We start from the raw sequence: 15,866 nt of genomic DNA on the forward strand, positions 1-15,866 counted from the left end.
AGAGGCAGCTGTAGCAGAAAGAGAGCTGGATTTGGAGATCTGAGTTAAATTATTATTGCCCCAGGCACTTTACTAAATCACTTAGCTTCTCACAGGACAGTTACCTCATCTATAAAATGGAATAATTATCTGCATCTACTCATAGGGTTGTTGTGAGGATCTAAGGAGATGATCCCATGAGGCATTTTGCAAATCTTGAAGTGCTATAGAAACGATAGCTAATATTATTATCTGTTTGTGTTTTTCCCACCCAGAGGATATAAGCTCCTTCTGGGGCTGGAACTAGCCTGGTTAAACTGAACTGAATCCCCTTCAGTCTGCAGGCTAGAAAGAGCTGGTGGGAATTTTCTTTTTTCTTTTCTTGAGGCAATCACCCGTCCCTGCTTACAAATTGTTCACTGGATTATCCACCATTGCCCATGCCCAGAGCATGCTGTATGGGAGAGCTGTGTAAAAATCAATACTTCTGAGAGTGCATTTTCATTTTCCCCTGAGAGTCTTCAGACCTTAGTGGTTACCTGGCTTTGGGTGCTGCCTCTTTTGTTTTCTCTCATTCTGGGGGATTGGGGACCCCTTTGATGTGTATGGTTTCCTTAAATAGAAGTCACTGATTCCTTTTTCTGGGTTCTAATGGCAAATCGGGGTTCATTGCTCTCTTTTTCTAGAGAAAAGGAGCTGGGGACTTTGCAGAAGTTCAGCTGGGGATAGGCACCAGAATTCCCCAGCTCTGATGCATGTCAGTTTCAGCAATTGTTCATTCTACCTGTCTCCAGTCCAGGCTGCTGGAGCTTCTGCCTTCATAGAGCGTCTTGTTTGTTTGTCCTAGACTCTCCAGCTTAGGAGAGGGGCAAGTAGGAGAGGGGCAAGTCAGATGCCCTTTGGGGCCTCCATGCCAGCTGGCACCCATGAGCTTCTTCCTCCTGGCTCCAGCAGAGGCTTTGCTGGGAGGCTCTCTACTGCTGGGTGCTGTTTCCTTTGTTGTGGCCGGTTGTGCAATCTCTTCCTGCTCTCTCTGTAATAAGCAGCCACTCAGCTGACCAGCTGATGAGGTGGCACTCGCTGATCCTTGGACAGCTGCCAGGGCAAGAAGTAAATCACCAGAAATGACACTTATGTCCTAAAGGAGGAGTGAAAATATTCAGCTGAGCCTCTCAAATACCGCTGACATAAATGTGAAACAGGTAGCCTAGAACAGTCAGTAAGCATTTATTAAGCGCCTAGTATGTACCAGGCACTGTGCTAAGTCCCAGGGATACAGAGAAAGGCAAGGGACAGTTCCTGTCCTGAAGGAGCTCACAGGCTAGTAGTATAGAGGTAAGAGCTATTTGGAAATAGAGGATTAATTTGCTGTGTGACCTTGGGCAAAACACTTTACTTCTCTAGGAGTTTTGACTGGGTCAAATCTCTAAGGTCCCTTCCAACTCTGAATAGGATTATCTTTTAAATACAATTAATAAACAATATAATTAATAAAGCCAACATATCATATTATAAATCAATAAATGACCAATTAATAAAATATGTTTAAATTTTTAAAATATTTTCATGACTGTTTTCAAAATCATTGATGTCCTTTGTGATTCTCAGCATTTTTTTTTGTGTGTGCATTCAAAAACATGATTCTGAGAAGGGGTTCGTAGAATTTACCAGACTGGCTGCCAACGGGTGCCATGATACAAAAGAGGGTAAGAGGCCTTGCTTTAATTAATGATTAGATGTGGGTTAGCAGGCTCTGCCAGCTCTAGAACAGGCTTTGGTAATAATAACCGACTCTGATGAGGTCCCTTAATGCTTGCCAAATGCTTTGTCTGTAACATCCCCTTTCAACCTCACACCTTGTGAGGCAGGGTCTTGGAATGGCCCCTTTTTACAGATAAGGAAACTCAGGCTCAGAAAGGGTAAGTGTTTTTTGTTGTTGCTGTTGTTTTTTTAAACTCATGATTTAAAGATAGGTTTTCCTGACTCCCAACCCAGTGTGATAATCCACTATTTACCTGGTAGGTATAAAATGCATCAGGCACTTTATGGTGTGACCCTGAACATGTCACTTAGCCTCCTTTCAGCCACAATTTCCGCATCGGTAAAAGGAGGGAAATAATTCAACCTATCTCCCAAGGGTGTCCTGATTGTAGGTTAAGAGCGCTATCTACTGAGCCATCCAGCTGCCTCTGGTAGCAAAGCAGGATTCAAACTCATAGCCTTTCACTTAGGAGTCTGGGGTTCTTTCCATATTTGCAGGTTTCCCACAGAATGGGGAGGCACTTTGGGGAGCACTCCGTGTAACTGGGAAAAGAGGGGCGAGGTGGGCCTGTGAGCCAGGACCAGGAACAGGTGGTGAACACCTCCCACCTGTCCAGAGGCAGCAACTTGCCTGGGGAGGTGGAGCTATGGGTGCTGTGGGAGGAGTTTTGTGAAGGTAGTGGGCGGGGCCCTGAGAAGACAGAGCGAAGTAAGGCTGGCTAGGGAGTTTCGGGAGGAGTGGGTGGGTGGAGCTCCATGATACTGGGCGTGGCTTAATCCTGGGGGGGCGAAGGAGAGACCAGGAGTAGGCGGGGCGCATGCGCATTATCATTTGCAAGCGTGTGGGGAGGTGAGAGGGGCGGGGCCCGACCCCTCCTCTCCCCGCGATCCAGGGGAGAGGCTTGAGCAGGCGCTGTTTTGTCCCGCCCCCTCCTCTGGGCAGGGCAACCCTTGGCTAGGGCGGCGGCCCTTTTGGGAGGAGGCGGGGCTTGAGTAGGCGCTGTTCGGCTTCGCCCCTTCCTTTGGGTCGGGCCGGGGGCGGGATCGGGGGCGGGGCCGGGGGCGGTGACGGCGCTCGCGCCCCGCTCGGCAGTCGGCCCCGCCCCCGGGCCGCGCGCTCCCCCGCGCGCCGCGCCGCGCTCAGTGCCAGGCGGGAGGCGGCAGCGGTTGGACGCTTGCTCGGCGGCTGCGGAGCTTGCGGGACTTGGGCGGCGGCGGCGGTGCCTCGGGCTCCTGGCGCGGGCACCTCTAGGCAGGTGAGCCGCGCGGGCAGGGCGGAGGCCGGAGTCGGGGAGCCGGGCCTGGGCGGAGCCGCCGGGGCTGCTGCTGGCGGGGTGGGCGCAGGTGGAGCTCTGCGGCCGGGGGCCGGGGCCAGCCCCCTCCCCTTGGCCCTTTCCTTCCTCCGCGCTTCTGCCCTTCCCCCCTTTTGTGCCCCCTTTGCCCTGGGGGAAGCTCCTCTCGCTCCTCTTCCCCGTCCCCATGCTTCCCTTCCCCCTCCCCATGCCGCCCTTCCCCTTCCCTTTTCCCTTCCTCTCTTCCCTGCTCCCTCCCTCTTCCCTTCTGCTTCCTTTCCCCTTTCCCCTCCCCCTTCCCTTCCTCCCTCTCCTTTTCCCTTCCTCCCTTCCATTCTCTTCTCCCCCTTTCTTCCCTTCCTTGCTTCTTTCCCCTTCCCTTCTTCCTCTCCCCTTTCCTTCCCTCTTCCCTTTCCCTCCTCCCCTCCCTTTCCCCCATTCCTTTCCCTCCCCTCTCCCCATCTTTTTCTTTCTCTTCCCTCCCCTCTCCCTTTAACCCTCTTCGTTTCCTTCCCTTCTCCACTCTTTCCTTTCTTCCCCTTCCCTCTCCATCCGTCTGTTAATATCCCTCGCTGCTTCTGCCCTCCTCCCTGTCTCTCCCCATCTCCTCATTTCTCTTCCTAGCCTCAGTGATTTGAATTTGGTCAGGGGAGCAGCCTGTCAGGCTCAGCGAAACCCCAGAAGAAAAGGGGGCACTTCCAGGCTTCAGCCCCTTGTGTTCCTTTTCGGGAGGCTTTGCAGCCCTGGGAAAGGAAACCCTGCTGAGTGGACTGTGCATCTTGGTGTCGAACACACACACACACACACACACACACTCTCTCTCTCTCTCTCTCTCTCTCTCTCTCTCTCTCTCTCTCTCTCTCTCTCTCTCTCTCTCTTTCTCACACACACACACACCCTATATTTGGCCTTACTGTAGGCCGCCCATTTCTTGTAGCCTATGGAAGTGCTCGGCATGTGAAAATAAAGCCTCAGTCTTAGTTGGAAGCCAATTGGGAGGGGTTCTCTTTGCTCACTCCTTATGAGAATTAGGCAAAACTTCATTTTTTTAGTACAATTAAAAAAATATCAGAATTAGGTTTTGTGGTTTTTTTTCCTTTTACACTGCTACAAGGTGACTATTTACTAAGGGTGGTGGTTACATATATGTTAAAAAAAAATCAGATCCTTTTATGGTGTAGACTTCATGCCGGAGACCACATTTGTCTTCTCTAAAATCAGTAAAGGCAGAAATCTTAGGCACTCTTAAGAATGAATTTCATTGTCCTCCCCCTACAGATCACTCACTCTCCTGACACCAACCTCTAATATAATAGAGGGGGAAATGATTAAGTATAGGCAGTTGCTTTGTACCGTCTGTTCAGTTGCAGTGGCTGCATTCCATATTAATCTATATTCACCATAAAACTAAACAGGGGGTGGGGGTGGATTCTTGACACTCCAAAGACTTATTTAAAAAGAAAGTGGCTTAGGAAAAGGTTTTATTCTCTTGCTTGGAGCTACATATTGCAGCCTTTGGCTGTGATTTTGGTGCTTATGGGAATATGGGTGAACAAAATTAAATAAAAGTTAATTCCATTGGAATGCAAATAACTGAATTCGATTGCATTGATGGAAGCATTTTTTTCTTACCCGGTTTTTACAGAAGATTTTTTAAAAGAGTGGTTGAAAGGTCAGACACATTTGTTTTAAATTCAGAATGGGTTCTTGTGGAATATATGTATTTTTGATAGCTTGAAGTGAAGAAAGGCCTTTGGGATTATAATCGATTGTAGAAATACTGCAGATGATGGTCCATTTTTAATAATCATTTGTTAGATCGCATGCTGATTGCTTTAATCAGCATTTATGCCTGTTCCTTTATATATAGTTGGAGATAGGATTCTTTTTTAGCAAACAGCCTTTCCAAACGCTATTGGATTTTTTTTTTCTTTCGTTAAATCTTCATGCTTACTGCATCTGTCACTTCTGGGATTTGCTCCAAGCATGAGGTGGAGATTCACTATAATGCCAATGAAATGGAATGCTCAAAAGGAAGGATAAATGATCAGTTCCTAGTTCTGTAGCAAGGAATGTAAAAGATGTTATTTGATAGTTTACTAGATGCTAATTACTTAACATTTAAATTTCTGAGTTACAAAACTGACAATTGAAAGCATATGTGTGGCTTGTGGGGCAGTTTTTCCTCTCCCCCCTACCCCCCATTTATCATGTGAGGTGAGATTGTACTGTCTGTATTCAGAGCCTGAAAAACCTTTCAGTCCCCTTTGGTGACCTCAACATATGCCACTCCCTCCGTTTAAGAATTCTGTCTCATACTTGTGAACAGAGCTCTTTAAACTCAAGAACTATTTTATAGATGAAAACCTTGAATATCTTTATGAATATTTCAGCACCTCCCAGTACCTTGGATGTTAAGTAATTGCATCTCTCAGGATTTTCCTCGCCCTAGTTCAGATCCTTAACAGGGACGGAGCATGATTCCATATTTCCTTTTTCAGGGCTCACTTTGTACTCTCTTCAGAAATTGTTTAAACCTTAAATCACAGCCTCATCAGCCCTTTGACATCAGAAGCCAAATGGGAACTTTATTAAGGTTAGAGGAGGCTTCAAATTGGTTCATTTTAATGCCGTGCCTTAGATGAAAGCAGGATACATACCCTGAGGGCAGTGGACGTCACTGACTATTACTAATGAATGAATAAGCCACCCTTCTTTCTTAATGTCGAAGGAGCTTATGGACTGGGCCCAGTTTTCAGCCCATTTTTTGCCTCTCATCTCACCAGCCAAACCTAGTACTTTGAGAAAAATCATTCAGATGTAAAAACCAAACCCAGTAAGCATTTTCTCTGGGGGAGAGAACCCAGTTTGTCCAGGTGTTTTGCACTTTTATCAACAGTAATGACTGTGGTACATTTCAGTGCCTATGCAGAGGTGGTGTAGTCACCTAGGCTGACACTGGGGCCACACCTGGTCTTATCTCTGGGCCTTTTCACAAGTGACAATGGAAGTAAATTGGATTTTGCTGCCACGTGTTTTCTCCCTTTTTTGGGGGGGGGTTAGTTTAATCTTTTTCTCTGGTAATATCGAAGTCATCTTTAGTGTTTTGTCTTGTTCCACTTTTTATGTTGCCTATTTTGAAGCCATTTGAGACAAGTTCTTTTGCCCAGAACAGCATATTCTGGGAATTCTGAGAAACAGTCTGGCTTCTTTGGGGGCACATTTTCTTCTGAGGGTTCTGTTCATTAAAGTGATTGGATACGCACTACGATTGGTGTCATTTTGGCAAAATGGACCTGGTGAATTCATTATTGGTATTTTTAGAAAGTTTCTTATTTATTCTGATGAGGATTCACATTCTCAGTGGGATAATTCTTATGGATGGGTTAGATAAATCTGGGGTTGAATTATGCCTTGGACGCTTCCTCCAGGGGTACTTGTGGGTCCGTTCTCAGATTTGGTTTGGGAAGGACCGTAAAGGCTAGTTAGACTACTGGATTCTTAACTTGGAGTTCGTAAGCATGGTTCTTAAAAAAACACTTTGATAATTTCGATATAATTTGTTTCCTTTATACGTTTATGTATTTGACTTTATTCATTTAAAAACCTTATTTTGAGAGGAAGGGTTCATACGTTTTAGCAGCCCAACATATCCCAGTGGTCCGTGACACCACAATGGCTAAGAATCTGATTTAGACCCAAAAAAGGATTCTCTGGACAGTGGACTTGAGAAAGCCATCCATCTTGGCTTAAAGGCTTCCAGTGAGGGACAGTAACACGTGGCCTCCCAAGATAACCCATTCCAATTTTGCTCCCATCCAACCTGAATTTGCCCCTTTGCAGCTTTCACCCATTGCTCTCTTGGGGCTGGGTTTATCGTGGGTCTCCCCTCCCCCTAGTTTGCTGATCTCCTGCTCCTGGTTTCTTCAGCCAGTCCTTATATAGCATGGACTGGAGGCCCTTCAAAAGCTGTCCACTGAACAGTGTCCTTCCTAAAATGTGCCCGGAAGCAAATGGGACACCTTCCCGAGCCTCAGTTTCTTCATCTGTAGAATGAGGATCCCAATGTCTCTGGCACTTGCCTCCCAAGATCGGGGTGAGGAGCAGTCACTGTTAGATCGTGTGTGTCATGTGTGAAGGATTCTGTAAATGCTGTTTTTGTAGCGTCCTGATGGTAGACCTTTAGAGCTGAGAGAGTACCTCAGTCCAACGTCCCCTTCATTTTATAGCTGGCCTGGACTCTAAGATCCAGTAGGGAAATGTCTTTTTTCTGATGCTTAAAACTTGTTAAAGCGAGAACTATGAAGTCTTAGCCCTCCTTCTGTCAGAACTGAAGTGGAATGGCTAGAGGATTATATGGGGGAGAAGAGGAAAACCCTTTAATATGAGGGAAGGAGAGAAATGTGGGAAATGGGAGAGTATATTAAGCTTGTCTGCAATGCATAAATAGGCCCAGAGGAAAACGGTTTCTCTTCCAGACCAATAGCTCCAACTGAGAACCGACATGCATTTTAAGATCAAGGCAAAAAATGGACGGGCAGTGGTTCTACAGGAAGTGGCCGCACTTGTGGTTCTAATCGTGGGAGCAGAAGCTTGCTCTAAAGCCTGTGGCTGGGAGCGATATTAGGTTTTACATTCGCGTCTTTTGTCAACTCACAGGAATGAGAAGCCTCAGTGGGAAGTGGGGGTGGGTAGACCCTGCTATCCAGCCAAAGGCATGAGGACAAACAAAATAAACTGGGGGGGAGGGCAGGGTTGGCGAAGTGCGTTTTACTTTTTGCATAATGATTGTTTCATGTATGTGCATATATTTTTTAAAAAGAAGGCTTAGAATCTTAGAATGCTGACAGTAGGGCAAGGTACAGATAAATGGGGAAACTGAGGCCCCAAAGCTTCTGCTTGCCTAAGGTCACACAAGGCTATGGTCAAGTCTGGACTGGAGCTGCCGCTTAGTGCTTTTCAAATATGCCACACTGTTTCCTAGGTCGTGTCAATTCATCACTAATGCATCGTATGCAGTTTGAATCTTACTTTATATTCTCTTTTTAATCACTGACATTCCCCTTCCTCAAAGCATTTCCAGCCCCATTTCACATCCTTTCTTTCAGTTGACCAACTGTAATTTTTAGAAAATCACTATACTTTTGTATTGCATTCTAATTTTGGGTCCAGATTTTCAAGGGGTTTGTTGAAATTCTGAAGATAGGTTATTTCAGAAACTCTTACATTGAGCCAAGACCTGCTTTATTTACGTGGCTTTTCTCTTACAGGCTTTTGGCTAGGACAGATAGGCCAAATTAGTTTTAATGAAGTATTTCCTTAATTCCACAGACTGACCACACACAAACACTGGGAGTAGCTGTATGTAGCCTGCTGGTTAGTTACTTAAAAGACTAATAATATCCCTCCATTCTCTAGGACCTGAAAAGCTCTAAGGTATATATGATTCTTGGATCTCTTCTTGATAGATCTCATTTTGAATGCTCAGAACTAGCAGTACTGAGTGGTATTGATAAGAATAGACAGCAAAAATCAGACAGGAGCAGCCAGAGTCCCGTACTGACAGACTCTGCCCTTTGTAACAGACATAATTAAAACCACCAGAGATTAGTAAAAGATGCTAATTGGTTCAAAGCTGGACCAGGCTGGCTCTCTGGGGACTCAGACCAGACGTGATCGTCCGGGCACGTGAGCGCTTTGGACTGAGGGTGTTTCACCTACATGAAATTGGATTTCTGTTTCCAGGTCTGAGCAACTCTTGAGATTTTAGCCTTGGACCAACAAAGCCGTAGCATCTGAATTATTCCAAACAACTGTAAATGCAGATTTGAGTACATACAGGAAGCAAAATGTGTTTTTTGGTGCGTTTTTTTTCTTCCCTCAGGGTCCTGGGAGTTGCTTGAAACAATTCATGCTTCCCCTCTCCCAGCCTTCCTCCCCTTCCCCTTCCCCTTCCCCCCACCCCAACAACAAAACCCAGACCCACCTGAGACAAGTTTGGTGTCATTTTAGAGTTTAAATGATTCTTAGTGTCTAAAAGTTTTTCATTTCCCCCATACATAAGCATAAGGGAATGTTTGCTAATAGGTTTTTGTAAAGTAAAAATTCATTCACTATTTGCTTCATAGTAAGATAAAAAACACTTACATTCCTTTGCATTATCGTCAGACATTCTTAACAAAGATCCTAATTCCTTTCATTCTCTGGAACTTAAAAGAATGGGAAGCAATTTATTAAGTAAAAAAATACAGCTATCTGATGCTGCATTAACATTTGATAGCTGTAATGTGCATACATACATAAGGTGTCAGACATCTGGCTAAGTGGGAGATCTTTTAGGAAGCCTTGCCCCTTGACAAACTCCGCATTGTATCCATTTTGTGGTTAATCGGGCTATCTTCCCTTCACCATTGGCCTCTTTGTTTTTCTTGACAGAGAGTGCCTCCTGGTGCTGGCCCTGTGTTTTCGAGGTGGCCTTTAATGAGACAGTGCATTGGCTGCTTTGGGCATGCAGGGTTCTGGACCATGGGGCCCTTTTCTACTTGCGGCATGGATAGTCATGTTTCCCAATCGTTGAACTAGACATTTAAAAACTGACTTCATTTCCCCTTCCTGCCCACATCCTACAACTTCCTCATGCCTTTCCCTGCTCTTTGAGCTCTGGAAAGTAGCGGAGCTAAAGTCTGGTGGTGGTGGTGGTTGTGGCTTTGGGCTCTTCCCAAGGCTGCCAGTTTGCTGATCCAAAAGGCGACAGATAAGTTTTAAATGCTAAAGTTAGGAGCAGCTAGATGGCACAGTGGATGAAGCACCGGCCCTGGATTCAGGAGGACCTGAGTTCAAATCTGGCCTCAGACACTTGACACTTACTAGCTGTGTGACCTTGGGCAAGTCACTTAGCCCTCATTGCCCCGCAAAAAAAAAAAAAGGCTAAAGTTGATGGAATGAGATTCTATTCTGGCTTGGCAGAGGATGGATTAACCACATGATGCTTCAGGAGGTAGTTACTGTTTGGTAGGACCATGGACTGTCAGCCCTGCTCTGCTCCTGAATGGATTCTATACCTCCAGTTTCTTAAGGCCATTCTTGGGCTAGGGTAGTCTAGGCTAGGCCAGGCTTTCTTAAACTTTTCCCACTTGTGACCCTGGGTAGAGGTGGACATGAAATAGATGTACATAACCTTTTACAGTTGCCAAATTTTTCTCGATCCCCACATTCAGTTACTCTACCCCATATTGTGTTACAGTTCACAGTTTAAGAAGTTTTGGGCTAGGCCAACAGAAGCTGACTTCACCCTTAACATGGTTGAAATCTCCCACTAACTTGAATTCCAAAACAGTCATTAGAGTTGTGCCTTCTGAGTGGTGAGCACTGTGCTAAGGGATGGGGGAGAGAGGAAATTTTAATATGGCCCGATCCCTGCCCTCATGAACTTGCCCATTTAATGGAGAGATGAGCCCTAAACACTGATGTTTTATACAGTATCCCAGAATAAGAGCATGAAAAAGTTACCAGAAAAGTGCCTTGTGAGATGCCAAGGGAAGGAAGAGAGTGGCCATGAGTGGTTGTATTGAGGAAAGCTTTATGGGGTTGGCACTGGAGTGAGGCAGCAGGCAGCGGGAACAGGCAAGGAATCTAGCCGGGAGGGCAGGATAAGTAAGTTCCCTTTGGTCCCAGGGTGGAATACATAAAGGGTTGAAACAAGAAATGAGGTGAGAAAGTCAGGCTGCTGCCAAATCATGGAGGGTTTTGCCAGCAAAAGGCTGTTCATTTGGTCTTTGTGAAAGAGTGAAATTGGGGCTCCTGAGGCTCATTCAGTACAGAGTGACAGCAGAGACCTTTGTCCTTTTCTGGATGCATGGCTGGGCCTAGACAGAATGTCAAAACAGGCCATGTGCGCGCGCGCGCGCGCGCGTGTGTGTGTGTGTGTGTGTGTGTGTGTGTGTGTGTGTGTGTCCGCCAAACTCTTCCAAAACTTTTCTAACTCTTCTCACCCCTCCTCTGTGGGTGATGATGGTTCCTGTAGAGGTCATGTGCAGTGGGCACTGCTTCTTAGCATCGCTTTCCTTGGTTTCTCCATCTTTCACAGACTCAGAAGTTTAGCATCAGAACGCACCTCAGAAGCTGTTTAGGCTGTGGCAGTTTGTGGTGCAGTGAATGGAGTCAGGGGGACCTGACTTAAATCTAGCCTGAGACCCTTAGTAGCTGTGTAGCCATGAGCAAGTCAAGCACAATTGTTTCCAAAACAGAAAAAGAAAAGAGGCTATTTAGGTCAAGCCTATACCAGAAGAAGAATTTTCTCTTCTCTGCTTCCAAGCAGAGACTGACTGCCAGTGAAGGGGAACCCAGCGCTGCAGACGTCCACCTGACAGACTTTTACGGAAATCAAGCCTAACCGTGCTTTTGCACTTCCACTCATTGCCCTCAGTCTGCTCCTCCGACATGAAACAGAATAATGCCGTTCCTCTTTTTGTATATCAGTCCTTCAAACATTTGAAACATTGCCTTGTTTCTCCTCCTCCCACTTTCTCCCCCTCTCCAGGTAAACATCTACAGTTCTTTCCCCTGATCCTCATATGGCTTTGAGTCTTTTACCATCCTGATGATGGCCCTTCACTGACTACTATAGCTTATCAATGTCCTTTGGAAAATTTGCGCCCCACCCCCCAGGACTGAACCATAATAGTCCAGAGGACCGCATGTCATTGCCATATTCTTAGATGCTCTCCTTACCTTGATGCAGCCTACAAACGTGTTTCACTTTCTTGGATGTCATGTTATACTACTGGCTCATTGAACTTAGGATATTCTAAAACCCCCCAGATCCCTGAGGGCCTTGTTCTACCCGAGATTCTTTCTTTCTTTTTTATTTTTTTTTTTTTGGTGGGGCAGTGAGGGTTAAGTGACTTGCCCAGGGTCACACAGCTAGTAAGTGTCAAGTGTCTGAGGCTAGATTTGAACTCAGGTCCTCCTGAATCCAGGGCTGGTGCTTTATTTACTGCACCACCTAGCTGCCTCAAGACTGGAGATTCTTCCAAATGGATGACATTAATCACATTCTTCACTGAGCTGTCAGATTTACCTTCTAAAATGCAGGGTCATCTCTCTTTTCAGTTAGCTCTAGTGGCTCCCTATTACCTTTAGGATCAAATATAAAATCTTTACTTTGACTTTTAAAGCTCTTTCTTCCTACCTTTCCACTTTACTCCCCTCCATGTACTCTGTGATTCAGTATCACTGGCTTCCTTGCAGTTACTGGGGGAACACACTCTCATCTCTAGTCTCTGTGCATTTCCCAGGTGTCCCTTGTGCCTGGAACACTCTCCCTCCTCATCTTCCCCTCACTCCCCCCTCCCCTTTCAGTTGTCAGCAAGAGTCCCATCTTGCTGGGGAAAAGTTGCCTTTTCCCCAGCCTCCTTATTGTCTCCCCATATCTTTGTACAATCCTTTGCATATCGTCTCCCTCATTAGAATATGAGCTCTTTGAGGACAGGAACTGCCTTGGCTTTTCTTTGTATCCTCAGCCCTTAGCACCACATAGTGGGCACTCCATAACTCAGTTTGACCCTTTGAGTCTAGCATTCAGAACTGGCAACCAGGTTTGAATCCATCTGATTGTGTTCCCTTCTGTTGTGTATCTGCATCTTTTCCATAAGAAGCAGAAGAAAGACTTATCGAGTCCTTTGCTAAGATCTGGATGAATGGTCGGTTTGCCCATTTGCTGGATTTGCTGGGCAGTAATCAAAAAGGGACTTGGTCTGGGGGAAGCTGTGCTGCCGCTTTGGGACCTTTGCTTCCCTTCACATTTGCTTCCTAGCCTCTCCTTGATCATTCTAGAACTTTGTCTGGAATCACGGTTAAAGTCATTGTCCTATGGTTTGCAGATGCCAGTCTCTTCCCTTATTTGAAAGCTGAGACATTGCTCTTCCCCAGTCATGCCTCACCGCTCATATTTTCCATGATCCTCAAAGATCACTGCTGTGGGTAGCTCAGCAGTCAGTCCCATTTGCCAGTTCTTTCCTCACATACATACTATAAAAATTAGGGACTTAAAGATTGCAGTTCACTTTAAAAATGCAGAATTTGCAAAGTGTTTATTCTTTAGTTTTATTTTTTATTCATAATTTAAACCCCCAAAAGAATGTTTGCATATATGTGGCAGAACAGAAAAGAGCCCTGTACGGGAAGCTGTGATTCTCCATTTCGTATCCCTTGCTTTCCAATAGGTGATTGATTGTTCTGTGTGTTATTTCAAAACTGACCCTTTTTTTGAACTTCCTTTTGTTCCTTTCAGTGCATTTTAGAAAATGGTCTTTTGGGGGCCGGGGACGACATTATTTCAGCCTCCCCATTCTCTCTCACCTCCATTAAAAACCAAGAGAAAATATCTATATGTATAGAGATATATAGATATAACCTATATCAGATTACCTGCTGTCTAGGGAAGGGGGGAGGGAGGGGAGGGAGGGAGAAAAATCTGAAATTGTAAAGCTTGTATAAACAAAAGTTGAGAACTATCTTTACATGTAACGGAAAAAATAAAATACCTTATACATTAAAAAAAAAAAAAAACAAGAGAAAGAAAAAACCTTTGCAACAAATAAGCGTGTCCAAAAATTTGCTTCTCTGCACCTTGAGCCTGTCATCCCTCTGTCACAGATGGGTTACCTAGTTCACTTGGTAATTGTATTGATCAGAGTTCTTAAATCCTTATAAGTTTTTCATGTTTTCCTCATAGATGTTGTTTTCCTGGTTCTACTCACCTCACTTTGCATCAGTTCTTATTCTCCTATATTGAGGATTCTCTGAAATAGGCTTGCATTTTCTATGACTTATTTACCTCCTGATTTGGGGCTCTGTGCTCTGGGGAAGCTACTCTGGGCTCTTGGGTTCTTGTGCTGATTGGCCTCTGCTTCTTGCATCTTTGCAGTTGAGCATGCTGGATATTCAGGATCATTCACTGTTTCTGAATTCCCCAGGGCCTGGGCTGTCTTGGTTTGATCTCCTCTGGCTTTCTGACTTCCTTGGGGTTCCTTCTCACTGCCCTCAGACATGTCAGCTACACAGTCAGTCTAGCCCTTGTCTTTGGCCTGTGCTATTGCTTGTGCAATTCAGGCTCTTTTTGTGTAGTTCTGGGGTGGGAGGAGTCACTATGGTTTTAAAATGTATTCTTTAATCATTAATGCTCTGTTACAAGTTTCAGATCTTTGCTAGAGTGGGTCTGTGGGACTGGGATAGGGAGTCTTCCTTTGCTCAGACGGCCATCTTGGCTGGAGTCCCACAGAGAATGTTTCAGTGATCTTGGTGACCTTTTTTTTTTTTTAAACTGCTGGGGTCAAAGAAGATAGCGCCATTTTCCTTTGGTGTTTGTCTTGAGGATACAGTGAATAGAATTCCCTGTATTGGCTTTTTGACATAATAGAAACTTAGAATAACATTTTAAACATTAAAGTATTGACATGGAAGATAAACGGATTCTTTAGGAAGTTATTTAGTTTATTTCCTAACTTCAGAACATGCTCTACACTAGTATCTGGATTGCAAAATAAATGTTTTGATGGGTTAGTTTATTATTCCAGTGATAGTTTATAGGAACCTTAAAAGGCTTCAGTCCCTCTTCATGTAAAATTAAGCTAAAAAAAGAGGTGGACAAATGAAAACATTTGTGTTGCTCTTTGGAATATTTTACTCGATATGGAAAAATGTCTTGCATGCCTTTATAGTATAATTTCTCCTATTTGGAGCGGCCTTTCTGGATTGTCTTCAAAATAGTATATGACAACTCATTAGCCTGTGTACTCATGAGCCCTGTTTTCTCCCCCCCCAATAAACACCTGCCTATTGATGAGGCATGAGATGAAATTCCACTTTTGGGAAAGGTCTTTCTACTACTGTTGCAGGTGATATAATTTGTATCTTTGTGTCTTGTGGTTGACTCCTTTGTTAGACATACATGGTGTTGAGATCATTTAGAGTGTAGTCACATTCTGCCGAGAGATTGGTTTCTAAAATTGGAAGGTCAAAATCACGAATAGTCAAAATTACCCTTCAGGATCCCTTAAAGGGCAGCATCTTGTAACAGGGCTGGGGTGGAGCCAGCTCCCGAAGGAGATATGACAAGAGTCAGGACCCAAAAGTTTCTTGACGACATTGGGCTCAGTCTCGTGAAGTGAAATTTAAGAGGAGTAAATGTCAAGTCTTACATTTCAAAATATGGGCCTCACAAGTCTAATCTGGGGGGGAAGTATGGCTAGATGGTAGTTGTGAAAAAGCTTGTGGGATTCTTGGTTCGTTTGGAGGGAGGCTGTGAGCAGGATGGTGAGTAAGTAAGTCCAATGTCCTCTGCTCTGCTCAGACCTCTTGTGGAGGAGGATCGTGTTCAGCTATGGCCTCTGTCCAGAGAAGGGTGACAAGGAGTCTTGTGTCCATGCCACAGGAGGGTTGGTTATAGGGCATGGGCTTGTTGAGCTGGGAGAAGGTTCTCCCCATATATCTGAAAGGCTGCCCTGTGGAAGGGGTGTTTGTATTTATATATACACACACACACATATATTTTTTATTTGGGGGGGTGGACTGTGGGATCTGCAGAGGCTAGTTGAGGCTTGAGATCAGTCAGAGCTTTGTGTCCTTAGGACTGGCTGTGCCGAGGTGTCAGGGGCTCCCCCTCATTGGTGGGCTTCTCACAGACGTCGAATTCTGGTTTGTGATTCCCTTTGTGTCTGGATTGGCCCAGGCGGCCACTCAGGTCCTTTCCAACTCAAATTCTGTGATTCTGTATCTTTAAGAGAAGGCAGTTTATATCAGCACTGACATGGTTGCTATGGAAACAAATGGATG

The 15,866-nt window shown here is 45.1% G+C and overlaps 1 protein-coding gene across 1 annotated transcript in view; it reads left to right on the forward strand.

Moving 5' to 3' along the window:
• Window positions 1–2,874: 2,874 nt before the first annotated feature.
• CORO1C (coronin 1C) overlaps window positions 2,875–15,866 on the forward strand; it is an 84,680-nt gene continuing 71,688 nt past the window's right edge. The window contains exon 1 of the mRNA XM_043974504.1: window positions 2,875–2,996. The gene's annotated coding sequence lies outside the window, so the exon portion shown is untranslated. The remainder of the gene's footprint in view (window positions 2,997–15,866) is intronic.

Source organism: Dromiciops gliroides, chromosome 1 (assembly GCF_019393635.1).
Source record: "Dromiciops gliroides isolate mDroGli1 chromosome 1, mDroGli1.pri, whole genome shotgun sequence".
Taxonomy (NCBI): Eukaryota; Metazoa; Chordata; class Mammalia; order Microbiotheria; family Microbiotheriidae; genus Dromiciops; species Dromiciops gliroides.